The sequence below is a fragment of the Melozone crissalis genome, unplaced genomic scaffold (genome assembly GCF_028551555.1).
Source record: "Melozone crissalis strain CALT ecotype California unplaced genomic scaffold, PUWL_Pcris_2 ptg000029l_1, whole genome shotgun sequence".
Classification (NCBI taxonomy): domain Eukaryota; kingdom Metazoa; phylum Chordata; class Aves; order Passeriformes; family Passerellidae; genus Melozone; species Melozone crissalis.
In genome coordinates, this window is record NW_026535807.1 from 846,203 (window position 1) to 866,507 (window position 20,305).

General features: G+C 54.2%; 1 protein-coding gene across 5 annotated transcripts in view; it reads right to left on the reverse strand.

Annotated features, from left to right (window-relative positions):
- GRM7 (glutamate metabotropic receptor 7) overlaps positions 1 to 20,305 on the reverse strand; it is a 168,912-nt gene that overhangs the window by 20,079 nt on the left and 128,528 nt on the right. The window lies entirely within an intron of this gene.

The following is a 20,305-nucleotide window of genomic DNA, read 5'->3' on the forward strand; positions in this document are numbered from 1 at the left end:
GTAGAACAAGGAGGGATGAGTGACACACAAAGCTTCTCATGACAAATGGGAGCAGCCTAAAGATAAGGGAAACTAATAGATATGCTTATTATGCAGAGCCTCAGTTTTATGTGTTTTATCTCTGCTTTGTGGTTTTACCAGTCAGACATAAAAATGCAGTTTACGTGAAACTATTTCATTTCTTATTTCACTTCTTCTGATAAATTCTTGGGAAGCATTTTAGATGAATGCAAATGGGTGACTTAAAGTACAAAGGATCAGATTTAACTGACAATGGGACTCTAATAACTCATGCGTGCCTTTTACAGCTGCCTGCTGAACCTGGCAGCTCCCAAACCTGAGATTAAATTAAGAAATTAAGATGCAGATTTAGTGAGAGATACTCAGACTCGACATGAATGAGAACTGGGATGGAGCTTATCCAGCCTGGAGGGGAGAAGGCTCTGGGGTGACAGAGCTGTGGCCTTGCAGGGCCTGAAGGAGCTACAAGAAACTGCAGAGAGAGAGAACATTTACCTGGGATGGAGGGACAGCACAGGGAAAGGCTTCCAGTGCCAGAGGGCAGGGATGGATGGGATACTGGGAATTGTTCCCTGGCACAGGTGCCCAGAGCAGCTGGGGCTGCCCCTGCATCCCTGGCAGTGCCCAAGGCCAGGCTGGATGGGCTGGGAGCACCTGGGACAGTGGGAGGTGTCCCTGCCATGGCAGGGGTGGCACTGGGTGGGATTTGGTGTCCCTGCCATGGCAGGGGTGGCACTGGGTGGGATTCCATGTCCCTGCCATGGCAGGGGTGGCACTGGGTGGGATTTAAGGTCCCATGCCATGACTGGAAGCGTTGCCAGAGGACATCCAGGCTTTCTAAAGCAATCTGGTGTTGGTCTCCCTGGCCACTCCCCTGCAGGGTTTGGAGCCACATCTGCTCTGACAGAAGGACAAACCCTTCTGAAGGGTCACCCTCACCCAAATCTCTCTCCAGCAGACTCTGACTTCTGACAAATCTTAACTCCACACACTGCATTGCAAATGCAGCGACTTTGAAGCAGGCACTGGAGAAAACCCAACCCCGAGGACATCATTCACATGCAAAAGCACCTAGATCTTATCACGGCTTTTACATAAGTGATTTCCATTTGAATTTTAGATTTTTATGTTTTCCAGATTCTTGCTTTATTCATGCAAATCACAAAAATTGCCTTCCAAACCTTGAGAGAAAATTGGACTGGTCTGGAATACACACATCTAATAACGGGCAATTTTTATAGAACAAAATACATCACTGGCTAATTCTGCATGAACTGTGATTTCTCTGGGAAGCAGAGCCCTGCAGAATCAGGCCTCTGTCTCTGCCAACTCAGGAGAGATTTCCAGCTGCTGGGCCAGAAGAACTGAGCCTCCAGTTTATAGAACAACTTAACTCAGAGCTGCGGAGCTTTGAAAAGTCCCTTTAGGAGTCAGAACCCTTTTTGCAGGCTAAAGCTTTGCCTTCAGTCTAATCAGGAGCAACTGCTCCCCTTCCCTAATTCAGCTTTCTAATTATGCACTGAATTGTGTTATGTTGCAATATGGAAATAAAGTGGTAACTTGAGATATTTTTGGACTCGTGCTATTACAAGCCAATTTATCTCACTTTTATATGGGAATTAAAACAAATGTTCTTACAGCTGAAGTAGATGGTTTATAAATCTCCCAGAAGGCTTTTCCAGGTCATCTGAAGATTCTATCTCATTCTCTACATTATGTTGTGCAAATATAAGAATGAGAAACACTTTTTAATAAAAATTAAAATTAGCTTCCCCTGCGCCGTGTGTTTGCAAAACCATGGGAGGTGAAAGGCCCCAAATGGAAACGTGCTCTGGGGGATTTGGGGGTGCAGGGGGTGGGAGAGGGCCCTGCCCCTCCTGCAGGAGCCCTGTGCCCTCCCTGGGGACCCCAGACCCACCTGCCTGTGCCAGCACCTGGGGCATGCAGGGAGAGACATTGTAAAGTATGCTGGGCCCTGGTGCTCTATCAAACCAGCAGCCAGAATGAAAGCAGCTAGAACCATAAACCAGAATGAAAGCAGCTACAGCACAAACCAGAATGAAAGCAGCTAGCACAACTAAACCAGAATGAAAGCAGCTAGAACAATAAACCAGAATGAAAGCAGCTAGCACAACTAAACCAGAATGAAAGCAGCTACAGCACAAACCAGAATGAAAGCAGCTAGCACAACTAAACCAGAATGAAAGCAGTTACACCACAAATCAGAATGAAAGCAGCTAGAACCATAAACCAGAATGAAAGCAGCTAGAACCACAAACCAGAATGAAAGCAGCTAGCACAACTAAACCAGAATGAAAGCAGCTACACCACAAACCCATCTGGAAAGAGAACCATTTGCACCTGTAAAAAACAAGAAATCTGTCCCATGGCAATCAGTGAACACAATATGTAAACCATCCAGAAATAGAAGGATTTGGTGGGCAGGCACAAAGGCCATTTACTGACCCTCAGCGAGTTTCAGTGTATTGTTAATCAGATAGGTTTAACACAGTACCTTCTGATATTTCCTGTAAGAATGAGCTACGTGAATAAGGAACTGGCCATGTGAATAAAAACTGGCTATGTGAATAAAGAACTGGCCATGTGAATAAAGAACTGGCTTTTCTGCATGAAGGAAGTTGTGCAAGTGTCAAGGTCTATGAACAAATCTGATCTATGCAGAAATCACAGGAGTTGTGCTGATCACAGGCATCAGAGCAGAAATAGCAAGGCAGGCACAGAGAGCCCCTGTGGGGTGGCTCACGAATGGGCTGCACGTCCAGAATCCCAGAGTGGTGTGGGGGAAGAGACCCTAAATCCCCCCCAGTGCCACCCCTGCCATGGCAGGGACACCTCCCACTGTCCCAGGTGCTCCAGCCCCAGTGTCCAGCCTGGCCTTGCGCACTGCCAGGGATCCAGGGGCACCACAGCTGCTCTGGGCACCTGTGCCAGGGCTGCCCACCCGCCAGGGAACAATTCCTCATTTCCAATAACAATTTACGCCAACAAAATGAGAGTTTCTCAGACAGAAGCATCTAAAAGTCCAGTTTGCTAAGGGCAGAGTCGTGTCCATCCCTGAGGCAGCACCCACGGCAGGGATGCAGGGATGCCGGGATGCAGGGATGCTGGGTTGCAGGGATGCAGGGATGCCGGGTTGCAGGGATGCCGGGTTGCAGGGATGCAGGGATTCAGGGATGCCGGGTTGCAGGGATGCCGGGTTGCAGGGATGCCGGGCTGCAGGGATGCAGGGTTGCAGGGATTCAGGGATGCCGGGTTGCAGGGATGTAGGGATGCTGGGATGCAGGGATGCCGGGTTGCAGGGATGCAGGGTTGCAGGGATTCAGGGATGCCGGGTTGCAGGGATGCAGGGATGCCGGGTTGCAGGGATGCAGGGTTGCAGGGATGCAGGGATTCAGGGATGCCGGGTTGCAGGGATGCCGGGTTGCAGGGATGCCGGGCTGCAGGGATGCAGGGATGCCGGGTTGCAGGGATGCCGGGTTGCAGGGATGCCGGGATGCAGGGATGCAGGGTTGCAGGGATGCAGGGATTCAGGGATGCCGGGTTGCAGGGATGCCGGGTTGCAGGGATGCAGGGATGCCGGGATGCAGGGTTGCAGGGATGCAGGGATTCAGGGATGCCGGGTTGCAGGGATGCAGGGATGCCGGGTTGCAGGGATGCAGGGATGCCGGGATGCAGGGTTGCAGGGATGCAGGGATTCAGGGATGCCGGGCTGCAGGGATGCCGGGTTGCAGGGATGCCGGGCTGCAGGGATGCCGGGTTGCAGGGATTCAGGGATGCCGGGTTGCAGGGATGCCGGGTTGCAGGGATGCCGGGATGCAGGGATGCAGGGTTGCAGGGATGCCGGGATGCAGGGTTGCAGGGATGCCGGGCTGCAGGGATGCCGGGTTGCAGGGATGCCGGGTTGCAGGGATGCCGGGCTGCAGGGATGCCGGGTTGCAGGGATTCAGGGATGCCGGGTTGCAGGGATGCCGGGTTGCAGGGATGCCGGGATGCAGGGATGCAGGGTTGCAGGGATGCCGGGATGCAGGGATGCAGGGTTGCAGGGATGCAGGGATTCAGGGATGCCGGGTTGCAGGGATGCCGGGTTGCAGGGATGCAGGGATGCCGGGATGCAGGGTTGCAGGGATGCAGGGATTCAGGGATGCCGGGCTGCAGGGATGCCGGGTTGCAGGGATGCAGGGATGCCGGGATGCAGGGGTGCCGGGTTGCAGGGATGCAGGGATTCAGGGATGCTGGGTTGCAGGGATGCCGGGATGCAGGGATGCCGGGTTGCAGGGATGCAGGGATGCAGGGATGCCGGGTTGCAGGGATGCCGGGATGCAGGGATGCAGGGATGCAGGGATGCCGGGTTGCAGGGATGCCGGGTTGCAGGGATGCAGGGATGCCGGGTTGCAGGGATGCCGGGATGCAGGGATTCAGGGATGCCGGGTTGCAGGGATGCAGGGATGCCGGGATGCCGGGATGCAGGGATGCAGGGATGCAGGGATTCAGGGATGCCGGGTTGCAGGGTGCTGGGTTGCAGGGATGCAGGGATGCCGGGATGCAGGGATCCTGTCCCAGCACGTTCCTGGCAGCAGGAGGCTCAGCCACACACAGGAATCCTCACTCACATTCCCAGAGAGGCTCCCCTGCAGGGCCACACGCAGAGGCAGCCAGCACGGAGTGAGCAGGACTAACAGGACAAATTCCCAACTCCCAGTGCCTGCAGGCTGAACCTGCTGCTCCTGATGTCACCTTGTCAGAGCCACCATCCATTCCCACGTCCCCAGAGCACCCAGCACATCCAGCGTGTCAGCTTGTGGTTCACACAATCGTGTGGAGGAGAGCTGGAGTGAATGTCTGTATTTTAAACATCCCAGTTATTCCAGCTAAGTGTTTTATACAGCTTGTTCCCTTATATTAGGAACCTCCTTATGCAAGAAATTTGCATGCACCAAAAATAAACGTTTATGGGTTATATCCATAACTTGTGTGATAATTCAAAATAGCAAATGCTGAATTGCTCTGAGGGTGCTGATGCAGATGCAGAGAGGAGGAATTTTGTCCCTCCAGCCTGCGAGAGAAACTCTAACAGCTTATCTGGAAGGAAATTAAATTAGCCAGATAATTGGACAGAGCAGCAATGGAAACAAGCAAGTGCTGCTTTCAGGCAGCATCTGATGGCTGAGAGAGAACTGAAGCAGTGTCAGAGGCAGCCCCACAAGTCACACACACAGTGCTGAGCACATTCCTCCAATGCTGCAGAGAGAGCTGCCTTGGCAGCTGTGCCAGGCTCAGAGACAGCCCAGGAGCTGCCTGGGGTCACCTGGGAGCGGCTCCCCAAAAAAGGACAGGGCTGGCCCTGGCTCAGGCCAGCAGGGCATTGAAGGGGTTTGGAGCTGGTGCCTCCCTGGAATTCAGTGTCCTTGCACAGAAGGGTCAAGGGTGTGCAGGAGAAGTGACCCTGCAAGGCCAGGGGAGTTTGCAGTGAGCTCTGTGCACTCCCAGCCCTGGGCAGGAGAGCAGGAGAGCTTGTGCTCCCCCTGGGACCCTGCTGCTGCTGCTGCTCTGTGCCCTGGCCCTGAGCTCTGCCCTGCTGGGTGAGGATCCCACTGAGGGATGGGATAATGGGATGGGATGCATGGGATGGGATCCATGGGATGGGATAATGGGATGGGATAATGGGATGGGATAATGGGATGGGATCCATGAGATGGCATGGGATGGGATAATGGGATGGGATAATGGGATGGCATGACGGGATGGGATGACGGGATGGCATGACGGGATGGCATGACGGGATCCATGGGATGGGATAGTGGGTTGGGATGGGATAATGGGATGGGATCCCTGGCCTGGTTGGTGACAGCAGAGGGACAGCCCCTCTCCTGGCGCTCCGTCCCTGCTGCCCACATGTCCCCAGGGATGGACACACTGCAGTGGATGAAGGACCCAGCCAGGGGCTGCTCCCCTGCAGGAGGGTCCTGACACCTCCCACCCCTGCTGGCTCACCCAGGGACTCCAGCCAGGGCTTGGCTGGATTTCAGGCTCAGCCAGAGGGAAGAGCTCCAGAAATGCCATTATCAGTCCTCAGAACTGTCTAACGTCGCTTGCTTGGCATTCCTGTTTGTGATCATAGCTCTAAAATAAGTTACACACCACTAAAGGAGACAAACACAAAGTGCAGCAGGAGTAATGCACATCCTCCACTTCTATGATTACAATAATGGCTTTTCCCTCTCTCACGGGCTGAGCACTTGGCTTTTTTGAGCTAGAAATAATTCTTCATCTGTCACTTCTTCCAAAAAACAAAAAATAAAAAAAAAAAAGGAAGGGAAAAAAGAACAAAAAGAGCAAGCCTTCATTTCATTGCTCCCCTCACCACTGCACTGCTAAATTGACTGACACACAATCTTGGCATTTTTGGGCATTCAGAGCCAGACTCTGGCTGCTGTTGTAAATCATATTTCTCCACACTTATTGCATTTTATTCATTTTATACATGACCAGAGATTAGAGTTCAAATGAAACAGATTTTGCTATCCTTCTTACATTCCAAACGTCACCAGTCTAGAAATCTTTAATTTTACTCACTTCAGCTATTGAATAATTCAATGTAAAAGGAGAAAAAACCCAACCCTGCAACCCTCAGCTCGAGATTTTGAGGGAAATAACGTCAGACCCCAGGGCTGCGTCTCTGCAGGGTGGTGGGCACCGCACAGGGCTGGCACTGGCACAGGCTGGCACTCGGGCACACCATGTCCCAAGGGGCACACAATGTCACCAAGAACACATGATGCCCCCAGGGACACACAATGTCCCTAGGGGCACACAATGTCACCAAGAAGGCACATAATGTCCCCAAGAGGCACACAATGTCCCCAAGAGGCACACAATGTCCCCAGGAGCACACAATGTGCCCAAAGGACACACAATGTCCCCAAAGGACACACAGTGTCTCCAGGAGCACACAATGTCCCCACCAGAGCAGGTTTCTCCAAGCCCTGCAGTCACCAACATCTGCAGATGCCAAACAACTCCGGGAAGCTCCAGGGATGCATGGCTCCTGTACCCTGCAGGGATCCACGGCTCCTGGGAGCTGCAGGCATGCACAGCAGGGATGCACAGCCCCTGGGAGCTGCAGGCATGCACAGCTCCTGTAAACTCCAGGGATCCCCAGCAGGGATCAGAGCCTGCTCTGCCTCCCTCTGCACGGAGCCCTGAGGAGGCTGCAGGGGGAAGGCAGGGCAGGGAGCATGGAGCACAGGCACTCCTCCCGTGAGGAGCGGCAGGGTGGGAGGCAGCAGCAGGAGCTCCTGCAGCCCCAGGGTGTGGGTCTGGGCTGGGCAGGCACAGGGGGCTCAGGGCCGGGCTCAGGGGGCTCAGGGCCGGGCTCAGGGCCGGGCTCAGGGCCGGGCTCAGGGGGCTCAGGGCCAGGCTCAGGGCCGGGCTCAGGGCTGGGCTCAGGGGGCTCAGGGCCGGGCTCAGGGGGCTCAGGGGGCTCAGGGCCAGGCTCAGGGCCGGGCTCAGGGGGCTCAGGGGGCTCAGGGCCGGGCTCAGGGGGCTCAGGGCCGGGCTCAGGGCCGGGCTCAGGGCCGGGCTCAGGGGGCTCAGGGGGCTCAGGGGGCTCAGGGCCGGGCTCAGGGGGCTCAGGGCCGGGCTCAGGGCCGGGCTCAGGGGGCTCAGGGGGCTCAGGGCCAGGCTCAGGGGGCTCAGGGCCGGGCTCAGGGGGCTCAGGGGGCTCAGGGCCGGGCTCAGGGCCGGGCTCAGGGCCAGGCAGGCTCAGGCACAGCAGCGCCTGATGTGGCCAGGTTGCCATGGCAGTGGGAGCTGTGAGTGCAGCCGTGCTGTGCCAGCACTGCAGAGCACTGCCAGCACCGCTCACAGCCTGGCAGGACGGGCACAGGTGCCCTGGTGCTCCTCTCCCCCTCGGGCTCTGTGCCAGCCTGGGGCTGCAGTTCTGTTCCACTGCCCAGGACATCACACAGCCACACGCCAGGACAGACAGCAGCCCTCTCAGCTCAGGTGCTCGGGCCTTGCAAAATTAAACCCGTAATCCAGAATAAATACAACAAGCACTGCTAAGAGTTCCCCAATCACACACAGTGAGGGAATACTGAGAAAACCAAGCAAAAGGAACAAGAGAAGCCTCAAGCCAGCCTCAGAAGAGGGGCTGACCAGGCCAGCAGTGCAAGGCAGCCCCAGCACAGGGTCCTGCTGCCCTGACTGCTGTAACTGAGCTGTAACCCAGTGCCCATCCCTCTCGGGCTCTCCTGAGCCATCCAGCTGCACTCCTGCCAGGATGAACGCCCAGCTGTTCCAGCCCAGGCCCTGCCCTAACGAGAGCAGAGATCCCACAGCAGGTTCGTCTCACACAGCAAGCTCCAACACCTTTTTCTGTCCTCTCACTCCAACTCTGCCTGCCCTGACCCAGCCATATGAATGCTTGATTTATATTCGGCCATATGAATGCTTGATTTATATCCAGCCAGTCTGGCCCACTTGGGAGGCTTTCCCTGAGATCAAGCTGCTCTTTTCCTGAGACACTCCACTTAATAAATTCCCTTTGCCTCCACTTGCTTCAGCCACTGAACATGCTCCATGACCCACACACCAGGCACACAAAATCTCAGCCCAAACCTTCCCCCACCCAAAATGAAACCCTCTGGCTTTCCCAGGAGAACAAAACTTGTTCCCCTGCACAGCTGGGAGCCAGATGTTCACTGTGATCCCACAGCTTGGTCACTCACAGCCCTTGGGTGTGAGCAGCGACCCTGGGGGCTGCAGTGACCCTGGGGGCTGCGTTGGCCCTGCCCATGCACACAGCCCTGGGCACTCCCTGCTGGCACCAGCTGGGCACGGTTTCTGCCACACCCTCCCAATCTCCTCTTGGTTTGGGCACTCCAGGGTGCCCATTTGGGGAGCAGGCACTTCATGTGCAGCCCGTGCCCCTCCTTTATGGCTCCCTGAGAGCAGACTGAGGGGAGGAGCCCCCATGAGCCCTGCCCTGGGGGCTGCTGGTCACACAGGCCCTGAGCTGGGCACAGCCCCCCAATATCAGCCCTTGGCTGCTCCCTGCTTGTCCCCCAGACCAGAGCCCCGAGTGCCACATCCAGGGCGGGTCCCTCCACCACTGCCCTTTGTACTGAGGCAGCCCAGTGTTCCCAGTGTGCTCCCAGCCCAGCCAGCGTGCAGAACCTCAAACCAGCCCCACAAACCATTCCTTGCCCAGCCAGCGTGCAGAACCTCAAACCAGCCCCACGAACCATTCCCTGCCCAGCCAGTGCCCCTGGGTGCCCATGGCCCTGCCCAGCCCTGCCCAGCCCTGCCTGGGTAACCTCAGCTCCCCCAGTGCCACAAATGCCCCAAGCCAGCTGCAATCCTTCAGTATCACTGAGGTCTGAGCCAGCCCCACACTGAGAATCCACTCCATGGATTTGCATACAAAGTGAGAGCTAATTCTGCTTGCAGACCTTCAGGGGAATTTGAGGTGCAGAGCGGTGCCAGTGCAGGAGGGGAAGAGGGAAAGGATAATCCCACCCTCATTACTGCTCTTTAAAGCCCTTGCAGCAGAGCACTGGCAGTAAAGAACATGACAAATATACATACATGAAGCCAGCCATTTCTTCAGTGACTTTTGAAATGCTAATGTAATTATTAGCTAAAGCAGAGCATTTACAAATTGCTTTGGCTACTTAGAAAAAACTCGTTATGGCTGGACATGTCCTGAGGCCCCACAGTGCTGGGTATGGACTGTGGAGTGTGCTGGGGGACCAGAGCAGTCAGCAATTCATTTATTTTTGTTATTAATTAATTCATTCATTCGTTAGCATGCCCAGAGCAGCTGTGGCTGCCCCTGCATCCCTGGCAGTGCCCAAGGCCAGGCTGGGCATTGGAGCAGCCTGGGACAGTGGGAGGTGTCCCTGCCATGGCAGGGGTGGGATTTAAGGTCCCTCTCAACTCAAACCATTCTATGAAAACGATTTCATTGTCTGAAAGGTGACAGTGAGCAGGGAGCGTGGTTGAGCTGCTGAAAGAATGGAAGATTCCTGGGTAAGGCGGCAAAGCCTTTGCTCCTGACCAGCCATCAGTGGGAGTTTAAACCCTGGCATGAGGAAAATCATTCCTTGTACTAAAGAACAGCAATTTAAACATCAAAACGATAAAAAGGATGGTCAGACCCGGGGTGTGGGCAGCAGCTGGAGCCCCACACGAGCAGGACCCACACAGGGCTGCTCAGCTGCCCCTGCAAGAACCCAGAATCCCAAAGCTCCCCCTGAAGCTGTGCCAGCCACCAGCAGCATCTCCCTGGCTGAAAATGCCCTTTGGAGGCTCTGTGCCCCTTCCCCAGCTCTGTGCCAGCCCCAGGGGCTGCCCCGGCCCCTCCTCACCGCTCATCCCACGGCAGAGCTCCGGGCAGGAGAGCCCCGAGCAGGGCAGGGGCTGCGATTGTCCCCGGCACCGGAGGCCTTCCTCCTCCTCCTCCTCCTCCTCCTCCTGCCCAGCATTCCCCCTGAGCCGTGCCAGTTTGCATTTAATTAACTCCGTGACTGGAGCCAGCCGATTCTTGTTGCTGCTGATGTGTCACAATTAGAGCAGCGTTGCCATGGCAACTGCCCGGTGCATCATCATCATCATCATCATCACTGCTAGCCCGGCTCTGCTGCGCGGTCCTGGGGCTGTGACACGCACACGGGCGTTACTGTCATGCCAAACTGGCGATGGGTAATCCCACCGAATACAACAGCATTTAGGTGCTCATTTCAATGAGATTTAATTACCAAAGTCTGGCGTTTCAGGAGCTGCCAAATTCCAGCCGTTCCACGATCCCCCGGATCTTGGGAAGGCACCCGCGTGCATCAGCCCGGAGCACCAGGGAAGCGCTTCTCTCTTAATTATCTAACGCTGCCTTTTCTTGCAGGAATAAAGCAAACCCGCATCTCAGACCAGTGCTGCCGTGACAATTCCAGCAATGCCCAGACCTGAGAGGTGATCCCGTCCTGCACAATGCCCCAATTCCAGCAGTACCCACACCTGAGAGGTGATCCCATCCCATCCCATCCCATCCTGCACAATTCCAGCACTGCCCAGACCTGAGAGGTGATCCCATCCCATCCTGCACAGTGCCACAATTGCAGCAGTACCCAGACCTGAGAGGGTCCCACTGCACAGCACAGCTGCAGCAGCTGCAGCCCCACAGGAGCCTCCAGGAGCCTGAGAACACAAACAGGATTGGGGACTGGGGACAAACGGAACCTGCTGCCAGTGAGGGGACAGAGAGCACCGAGCTGGGTCCTGCTCTGAGCTGGGCTGGAACAATGAGCATGGAGCTGGGGTTCTGCTCCAAGCCGGGCTGGGCTGGGCCAGGCCAGGACAGAGGGCACTGGGCTGGGTTCTGCTCCGAGCCCAGCCCAGCCCAGCTAAGCCCAGCCGCTTCTTAGGCACCTGACCTGGTCCATGCTGTTTTGGGACCTACCTGAATCTTTGGGACCTGACCCAGCCCATGCTATTGTGGGACCTGACTCAGACCATGCTATTGTGGGACCTGACCTGGTCCCTGCTGTTTTGGGCATCCCTTCCCAAGCCCAGGACCCCGGGCTGGGTTCCAGGCAGCCCCCGAGCCCCAGGGGACACACGGGCAGCCCAGGCTGGGCTGTGCCCCAGGAAAGGCTGGCTGGTCCCATCAGACCCAGCCCAGACAGGGCTCATCCCTTCTGCACCACCAGGGACATCTGCAGGCCTGACCTCCCTTCCTTATCTGCAGTCATTATCAGAGTTCATCTTCCAGTCAATAAAACCTGCTAAAACAACATTGATTCTCAACTTCTGGAGAATCAAATCACTTGACTTCCTTGGTCCTCCAATTAAGGCACCAGAATAAATCTTAACTACTCCCTAATACCAGTTTTCACAAGACTTTCTTCAGCTCTAATCACGTTTAAGCACCTTGGCTAAAGGAATTGATTTCCTTTGCTTTTCCCTCCTGCCACCCAGGAGAGTGTGCTGAGCCTCCCCTGCCTCTCCTGCGCAGCTCCCTGTGAATTACTGCTGCCAGCTCCGAGGTGCAGCACGAGCTGCTCCCACTAAAAAGAGCTATCTTGTCTCCAAATGATATTTAATTATCTCCATTAAGCATTACAGGCTGCTCTGATGCCGGAGATGTAAATCAGAGGAACAAGAGGAAGATGAGAGCATATTGTTCCTCGCTTGTTTTGTCCTCCTACTCCCTCTCTTAAATAAGTGTCTCTAGAGGTAAGGCCAACGTGGAGCTTGTGAACACTCGAGTTATTCAATTTACAACACACACATTATTTGTCACTGCTGAAACCATGAGGCTCAGCCTGGGCAGGGCTAAGGCTCAGCTTTCCCTGCTGAGGCAGAGGCAGCTAAAGACTGAATGGATGGTGTTTAATGAGCAATTAACGGTGCAAGAAAAGCTGCTATTGCAGAAATAAAAACAGCCCCCAAATCACTTTGGACATGGTAGGGTTGGGACGCAAATTTTTTTGCTTTAGTCTACAAAAATCCACTGTTGTTTCTCTTTAACCTTCTGCTAAGCTTATGCCTCAAAGACAAAACATGAGGCAATTTCTACGAGTGAGCGTGATGGTTTCTATTTTTATTATTATTATTATTACATGCCTGCTTAAGCCACTTAGAACAACAAATAAATCCTGCCAGTCGATATTTTTGTCCCCATCTCTTATGTACAGGGTCCTGCCTTTTGCTGTCTTATGTACAGAGTCCTACCTTTTGGACTGGCCCTGCTGCACTGAAGATGGTCCTTGCAGAGCAGCTCTGTTCTCCCCTGCAAAGGCAGCTGTGCCCAGCTGTGCTGAGCTCAAGGGAGCTGATGCTGGTGTCAGAGCATCCCCAGATCTCTCTCCAGGATCCACAGAGGCCCTGCTGTGTGGAGAGGGGATTCCCTTTCCAGTGCCTGCAGCTCGGGGCTTTTCATTGATTTTGGAGGAACAGGCTGAAAGAGGGCAGGTTTAGATACCAGGAAGGAATTGTTCCTGGCAGGGTGGGCAGCCCTGGCACAGGTGCCCAGAGCAGTCGGGGCTGCCCCTGGATCCCTGGCAGTGCCCAAGGCCAGGCTGGACACTGGGGCTGGAGCACCCTGGGACAGTGGGAGGGGTCCCTGCCATGGCAGGGGGGGGCACTGGGTGGGATTTGGGGTCCCTTCCCACCCGTTCCATGCATAGCTGACCCCAAGGCTCAATGCTCCCTTCGCCCTCAGTGGTTTGGGCAGGACGGTGCCCTGGCAGTGCCCTGGGATGTCACTCACTCTCTGTGTCACCCATCCCAAGCAAGACTTCCACTTCCCCTGGCCCTTCCTGCTCCTCCCCTGGCAGTTCTCCTTGTCCTTCCTTTTGTTCCTGTTTATTCTAAAGCAAACAGAAGGGAAGCTCCACTCCAGCCATGAGGGATGCTCCTTCTGCAGGGCTGCTCCATCTGGGGCCCTTTGCTCTCATCGCCCACTCACAGGAGCTGCCAGGAGTGCTCAAGGACCAATTCCTGCTGCTGAAAGCCCCGATGAAAGCAAAGCCTGACTCCAGCACCCACCTTCAGCGAGGAAATGAGAACCATCTGCATAACTGCCATTGTACTGAAGGGGCCCTCCAGGCTCTGCTGCTGATGAGCTCAGAATCAGCAGCCATTATTTCTGCCTCCAAACAGCAGATTGTGTTTGTACAACACAGGGGCAGAGCCTGGCTGAGCTCTGCTCTCTCACATCGGGCTGGGCTGGCTCTGCGTGCCCTGGGATGCTCTGCAGGGTGAGGAGCTCGCTCCAAACAAAGCAGCAGCAAAGGGAGCTGGGGATTTCTGCAGCAGAACCCACCTGAGCTCCATCCCCAGCCCCAGCAGAGCCCCTGTGCTCTGGCTGAGCCCACAGGCACAACCCTGCAGGGCTGGCACAGGGAGTGCCCCACAGCACCCCCTGAGCCCCTGAGATGGGGCTCTCCTCAAACATGCACATGGAAGGGGATCAGGGCTGCAGGGATGGGTCAGTGCCTTGGGGAACCACCACTTACCTTAACCCTGCACACACAGGGAATGAAAATACTCATTGAAATGACAGAATCCCTCTGGGATCACCAAATGCCACCATGAACCCGCAGCAGCACCACGTCCATCACCTCCTGAGGTGCCACATTCACACTGGCTCTGGGCACCCAAGGGTGGTTTCACCATTCCTGTGGTGATACATGATCACAAACATGGACACTCAAACAAACTGACCCTCCCCTGCCTGGAGCTGCTTATTCTGTGGTTGATTCCTTCCCGACTGACTCTGAGGAGCTGTTCCATAACCCCGCAGCCACAGCTCCCATTGGTGCCTGCCTCAGCCCAGCCGGGCTCAGCGTTAATGCCAGCACAGGGCTTGGCAAGGCTGAGCTTTCCTGGGCTGCCTCAGCCATTCAGCCAGCTGGAAACCCCCAGCCCTGCCCAGCAGCGGGGCAGGGTCTGTGCAGGGAAATGATGCTGTCAGCCCAGTGGGTTTGACACTCAGACATCACAAGGCAGGCACAGAACAAAGTTTCACCAACACAGTAATTACTGCCCTGGACTCCACGGAGCTGCAATTATTTCCCGGTGAGGGGCTGTCAGCTCGTGCTGCTGATAAGAACTGTTGATAGGGCTGCCAGGGCCCGAGCAGGGCTGGCCTTTCAGATGCAAAACCCTCCTGGCAATGCTACGTTTTCCAAAAAAAAAAAAAGAGGAACAAAAAAAGTATGTGTCAACACTATGCATTAAACACCTACACGTTTTTCCCTTTAAAGATTGTGTGGCTTTTTAGCCAGAGGCAGTTAAGCATGCACCAGAAATTCCAGGGGAATGTCACACATCTCCTGTGTGACATACAGGGTGACACAGGGCAGGGGCAGCCGAGAGCCACGGGCCAGTGCCAGGCTCACAGGTGGAAAGGCACCAAAATGTTCCCAAATCTGCTGCTGCAGTCACACAGAGCCTGCCCACACCTGGGGCTGGTGCAGAATGGCCACAATAGAGACAGAGAAACCCGGGGAGGAGCTGGTGCAGCTGCCAGGGCTGCCCCAGTGCCACGGAGGGAGCCCCAGGCTGGATTTTGGGAAAGTTCATCCCCAGAGGGTGCTGGCACTGCCCAGGGATGGGCACAGCCCCAGAGCTGCAGGAGCCTTTGGACAGCCCTGCCAGGGATGCCAGGGTGGGATTTGGGGTGTCTGGGCAGGGCCAGGAGTGGGACTGGATGATCCCTGTAGCTCAGGATATTCTCTGATTTCCACCTCCGTGATGCCCTCTCCCTTCTGGGCTCCATTTATGTTCCCATCTTCCAAACAATTTCCCTTTTCTGTCTCCTCAGCACAGCTGGGAATGGAAAAGGCTGGAATTATCACAGCAAAGAGATCCCTCAGTGCCAACAGCAGACATCAAAGCAGCCACTCAGAGGCTTCAAAGGGTCCCTGGTGACACGGCAGCCCCTGGGGACAGGGATGAAGCCACTTCTGCTTAACTGAGCCCTTGTCCCCTGCGAGAGAGCAGCAAACCCCAGTGTAGTCCTGCTGCTCCCTGGCTGCTCCTAAAACCAAAGAGAGAGCTGCTCCTAAAACCTAAACATTTCACCCCGTGGGCTGGGGCTCATCACCAGCTCTGCCCTCCCTGCACAACAAACACAATGTGGTCCTGATCTCCCTGGCACAGAGAGCCCCCAATAACCAAACATTTCACCCCATGGGCTGGGGTTCATTCCCTGCCCTCCCTGCACAGTTAACACAGCGTGGTCCTGATCTCCCTGGCACAGAACTGCTCCAATAACCAAACATTTCACCCCATGGGCTGGGGTTCATTCCCTGCCCTCCCTGCACAGTTAACACAGCGTGGTCCTGATCTCCCTGGCACAGAACTGCTCCAATAACCAAACATTTCACCCCTGGGGCTGGGGCTCATCACCAGCTCTGCCCTCCTTGCAGAGCCCTGTGCCAGCCCCACCTGCTGTGCTGGTGGCACTGCTGGCTGGGGGAGCCCCCCCTGCCAGGTAATTATGTGGAACACGATTGTGGCCCTGGGCTCCTCCTGCTCAGTGTTTGCAATTAGGTTTTACTACAAAAGTACATATTAACATTAAAGGAGCATTACAATGCAGCAAATGTGATAAAGCAGAGCCACCGTTACTGCACCTTCTGCTTCTGTTCTTCCAAGAATCATAATCACCGTTAATTTATGGTCTTCTGAGGAGCATCTAATTACGGCAATCAGCGCCTGTTTCACTCTGGGTGTGCACGTATGCTCCTCCCTGCCTTTCTATCCTGCCCCGGCTGCACACAGACCAGGCCTGCATCCTCAGTGGCCCGACAGCCTCCCTTTGCCTGGCAGTGCTGGGGCAATCCGTGCCAGGACCCAGCAGAGGCAGGAACCCCTTCCCGAGAGCCCTGCTGGGGATTACAGCACTCTGGGGAACCTGTTCATTCCCAAATGTCTTTGCTTTTCCAGGACACCATGTGAGGAGCAGAGGCTCCTTCCCCAGCCATCCCTGGCACAGCAACTCCAGTGCCAACTCCAGAACCTTCCCCAAACTCCAGTGCCAGCCCCAGAACCTTCCCAAACCCCAGGGCCAACTCCAGATCTATTCCCAAACTCCAGTGCCAGCTCCAGAACCTTCCCAAACTCCAGAGCCAGATCTCCCCTTCTCCTGCTGCCCCTGAGTGTGAGCTGGGGCACACCCACAGTCCCAGGTGCCCAATTCAGGCACCAAGGTTTCCTTGCCATTTTTCTTTTCCTTTTGCAGCCTTGGTGGCAGAGGGAGCTGTGCCAGAGCTCCTGGTGACTCCCTGAGCACTGGGAACCAGCCCAGGCAGCAATATTCTGTATTTTCCTGGGTGTTCTCTCCTCCAGGAGCCTCAGGGGCCACAGCCCAGCATAGCCAGGGGTGCTGGGTCTGTGGGTGTCTGTTCAGGAACAAAGCTGCCCCCAGAGCACCAGGGAAGGGAAAGCAGGAGAACAGAGACCAACAGCTCAGAACCTGGATTCCTGCAGCACTTCAATGACACAGATGGAAATGCTGAGCTCCTGCTGAGGGTTAAACCACTGGCAGCAGTGACACCTCCAGAACCTTCCAATCTGGCTGGGGTGTGACTGCTCAGAGCCCCCCTTCCCATGGGGGAGGCCAATGAGTGCAGGAGGTAACAAAGGAAATCTCACTGAGAACTTTACCCAGGAGCCGGGCTTGGAATTTTTGTTCAGTTCTGCAGAAATTAGAACTGAAACCCTACAGACACTCAAAGGTTTTCACAAGGGTTTTTATAGATTTTTCAGCAGTGTTGTTGTATAACCTGATAAAAACCTAGGCCAGGATCACCTTTGTAGTGAAGGTCATCAGCCTTCCAAAAATTCCACTGAGTATTTCAGAGAACACCTAATTTCTCCTCAATTAAAGGTGGAGCTCCAGTACTCACAGAAGTGGATTTTCTGGAGTACCCTGTGCTTTGAGGCTCTCCAGAGCTCGTGGAGGTCAGAACTGCCTGAGCTGAAGCTGCTCCTCAGTTCAGGCTTGGCTCAGGACAGCTCCAGTGCCAGATCCCCAAACTCCAGGCTGCTCTCAGGGACACAGCCCAGGCTGGATGGAATTAGGAACTTCAGCATCTGAACATGCAGATAACGAACTGAAAGTGCGTCAATGAGAAATTCCTGGTGTCAGAATCCTCCTTCAAACAAAAATGATTAAAAATTGAAACAAAAGCTGCAATGCACAAGAGCTGTCCCTGGGAGAGCCCCAAATCATGGCAGAGCCAGGCACATTCCCTGGGAGCCTCAGAGCCTGGGTTCCTCCACCACCCCACACTGTGAAACGCCAACAAATCTTGCATTAAATTCCTCATAACTCCCAAATCCACACATGCAGGGTTGCTATAGCAACTGTCAGCCCAAGCCTTCCCAAGGGAGAAAATAAACGTGTGTCCTATCTGGCTAATTGGTATTTGTGTTACACAGAATTGAAGGGTAACTTAGTTCCACCAAAAAATAGAACAGAGGCTGAAGTGCTCCTGTGCTAATGTGACATTATTTAATCTGAACAAGGACCCATTTTGCATGTGCCTTCAAATTATAGTATTTATGGAACACTCAACACAATAAGTAAAAGTGTTGCTGCCAAACATGCCTGACTTGCCCTGCTTATTGATTTGAATAAAAGGGGCACTGAAAAAAAATAGAGAAACAAGAAGGGAGGTGAAGAGCTGATGGGATTAGGCACCTCAAATTACATTTCAAAACCTACACAACCCCAAAAAACCCCAACAGTTTACAAGTGAAAGTTATGCAGAAATAAGCTGATGGAAGGTGACAGCTCTTTTCCCCATTTCACCTTTTCCCCATTTCTCATCACTGCAGCAAGAGCAAAGCTCCCAGGCAGGATAACCACAGTGGCTGAACAGCAGGCACCCCTCACTCAGAGGCACAGCTAGAACTTTTCGAACCTGATAAAAGCCCTGAAGATCATTCAGGTGAAGAGCCCCACTGGCAGGATGTATTTCAGGGGCACTCTGGCAGTTCTCACTGGCTTGCAAACATCCAGCAATGCGTTTGTTTAATCTCAGCACAATTACTAAATAAAAGCAATCAGAGCTCTGAGGCAGCAGAACATCTATGGAACATGAAAAGATAACAATGACATCTCTGTCTCCATCAGCCCAATGACACACTCTGAGAAAATGAGATTTTGGGGGAATATTCAGCTTCCCTGGGCACCCTGGGCCTCCCCACCCTCACAGGGTGGAGTGCCTTCTGTATATCCAGTGTAATCTCCCCTCCTTCAGCTGAAAGCCACAGTGGCTTTCCATCAAGTGCACTCTAAAGGAAGGACCTGTCTGAGCAGGGACAGCACAAGCCCTGCCCCAGAGCTGGCACAGCATTTTCAGGATACGCAATCCATCCAGGATAACACAGCCCAGAGCTGCACAGTGCCCAGGCAGGGAGAGCAGGACACACAGTACAGGATAACGCAGCCCATAAATCACAGCTGAGCCATAAATCACAGCCAGCCACACCTCCTCTCCATTTCTGATGTGGACAAAGAAACAGGGTGAGGGAACTCAAGCTGTAAAAACGTCTGAAATCTGCTTTTACCATGTGCCACCTCTCCTGCTCCTCATGGCTCATCTCCATCCTGGAGAATCTCAGATTTCTGGCCTCCCTCCACCTGCTGCAGCAGCTCCTGCTTGAATTATTCACCTTTTATGAATTACCTGAAGCACTTTGCTAGGGTTTGGTTTTTTGTTGTTGGAGGTGTTATTCTCTGCCCTGAACAAGGCAGGTGCTTACAATATGCCTTCCACCCAACAACATTATGCTTGTATTTATCGATAGAATAAAATAAATCCATCCCCTGGAACCCCAGTGTTATATATAACCCCATTGCTCAGCTGAAGGGATCGTGCTGCATGAGACTTTCCAGCAGGTGCAATTTCCATTTCAGCAGACGTGTGTGCCTCAGCTAAGGCACAATATTTTCCAGAGGGAATATCTGACAGGAAATCAGCGGCAGGCACCAAAAAGCACAATCCCTGCACCCCCACCCAAAAGGAGTGCCAGAATAGGAGGAAAAGCAGCAAAACTCCTGCAGCACAGCCCTGGGCAGGGCAGGGAGAGCCCCAGGAGCAGGGAGTGGGCACCGAGCCTGGTCACAGAGCCCAGGAGCTGCACAGCCCTGTGGGGACATGGGGACAGGGACACGGGGACAGGGACACGGGCTGGGCTGGGGTGGAGGGGTGAAACAGACTGACAGCAGCTCAGGACAGCCCAGTATCACCACTGCTCTCTAAATACTGGACGTGGTGGTGTTTGCCAAATCCCTCTGAAATGACAGCTTTTCTCCAGGTGAATCTGCATCATGGAGCATCAGCTGGAGCCGCGGGGCTCAGCCCCTGGAGCTCAGGACAGACCTTTACACCGTGGTGTAAATGTGTCCTGGGGCTGTTTGTGAGCAGAGCACCCATCACACTCCACACTGCCCTCAGCTCCAGAGGCACAGGAGCCCACCTGGGTATTTTTTTGACAGTTCTCTTGCTTACATCTTGTATTCAAAGTGATTTAGTTAGGAGATGCCTCTTTGTGGGTAATATGACAGCTAATTCCCACTTATCCTCCTGTAAAGAAACAATTGAAATAGATGCAACAATAAAACTAATGGCTAACGTGATTGCTATTGATCATTTGCCAGTTCTTTAAATGAATGGCCCACGAGCTAAACGGGGAAAGGAAAACAGTGCCACAGATTGCCCTGAGTCAGGAAGGAGCGGCTGGAGAG